Here is a 1,908-nt window from a genome sequence, read left to right on the forward strand (position 1 = left end):
TACATGTCTGCTGACAAACACAGTTCCACTTAATTTATGAAGATTGCTAGCACTTGTGTGCTGAGAGGTTTGTTTGGTATTATCACTGGTGGACATAAATACCTGTGTTATCGCAATGACCTTACTGAGGGCCGGTGTCTCGACAGCCAAAAGCTTTCGTAGGATGGTCTCGTGGCCAATGCCCAGTACAAGAAAGTCTCTGAGCATTTGCTCCAGGTAGCCATCAAAGTCACATTATCCTGCAAGTCGCCTTAGCTCGGCGACGTAACTCGCCACTTCCTGATCTTCAGATCGCTGGCACGTGTAAAACCGATACCTCACCAAAGCACGCTCTCCCTCGGGTTATGATGCTCCCGAACCAGTGTACACAGCTCCTCATACGACTTATCTGTGGGTTTCACTGGAGCCAGAAGATTCTTCATGAGGCTGTAGGTCGGTGACCCACAGAATGTGAGGAGGACCGCTCTCCTTTTTGCAGCACTTCATTCTCCGTCCAGCTCATTGGTTACAAAGTACTGGTCTAGCCATTCGACATAGGATTCCCAGTCCTCACCTTCCGAGAACTTCTTCAGGATGCCAACAGTTTGCTGCAAGTTTGTGTTGGATTCGTATTCCCGTCGCCAGTTATTGTGGTCCTAAAACAAATGAAGCTGCACACAGGGAGGTTAAAGTAAGAGTGACCTCAGTCTTTCATAAGACACTCCAGAGTGAGAAGCTCGCCTTAGGGGCCGGCTTACATACAGTGCTCCCAAGTAGTGCTGGGATCCCTTGGGACTTCAGGGGATGAGCTCCCTGATGGCAGAACATGGGAGTGTATGCTTTACAGATACACAACACATCCATTGCCTCAACTTTGATATCTGCCAACATCCCTTGTGTTTAACCTTCGCCGCACCTATGCCCCGATCTCTCACCGTTCCTCCACCACGACCTCTCGTCACTCCTCCACCACGACTTCTTACTGCTCCTCCACCACGACCTCTCACCGTTCCACCACCACGACCTCTCGTCACTCCTCCACCACGACTTCTTACTGCTCCTCCACCACGACCTCTCACCGCTCCTCCACCACGACCTCTCACCGTTCCAACACCAAGATCTCTCACCGCTCCTCCACCACGACCTCTCACCACTCCTCCACCACGACCTCTCACCGCTCCTCCACCACGACCTATCATCGCTCCTCCACCACGACCTCTCACCGTTCCTCCACCACGATCTCTCACCGTTCCTCCACCAAGATGTCTCACCGTTCCTCCACCGCGATCTCTCACCGTTCCTCCACCACGATCTCTCACCGTTCCTCCACACTGACCTTTGAGTTCCTCCGCTGTACCTGGGTCCCGCCGATGTTCCTGCCCATGCACCAAACGGCGACCTGGGTTTTTATGACGTGTAGCAGAGCAGGTCTCCAGCCGTCCTCGTTAACCCTTGCCACTGGACCAAGACCTCGCTCTGTCAAGCCCGTGTGGTGGCTGGTGTGCAATGGTCACACCACATTAAAACCATCCACCCACAGGCATCTTCCACCCTTTGATTGGAGTTCATGACTGCAACATCGGGTCCTTCATTGAAACACCTGTTAACCCATGTGGAAGTAAGCCTTCCTCGTTCGAGGATCCACCTATGATGATGATGATGATGATGTGTGGGACCTTTCCAAATTCCTGCTGGAAACCATCAGATTAAATCTAGTAAGACCCGTCCCTTGATTCAGTTTTCACTGACCTTGCCTTAGGAAGGCTATATTGGCTTTGGAGGGAGCACTGTGTCGGTTTCCCATAATGATACCTGGATTCCAAGGTTTACATTAAGATATGAGATTACGCCCACTGGAAATTACAGGGTCGAGCAGTGATTTGATCAAAATTTTCAAGATACTAAGGGAGCAGATAGATTAGGTGGAGA

The sequence above is a fragment of the Pristiophorus japonicus genome, unplaced genomic scaffold, assembly GCF_044704955.1.
Source record: "Pristiophorus japonicus isolate sPriJap1 unplaced genomic scaffold, sPriJap1.hap1 HAP1_SCAFFOLD_33, whole genome shotgun sequence".
Classification (NCBI taxonomy): Eukaryota; Metazoa; Chordata; class Chondrichthyes; family Pristiophoridae; genus Pristiophorus; species Pristiophorus japonicus.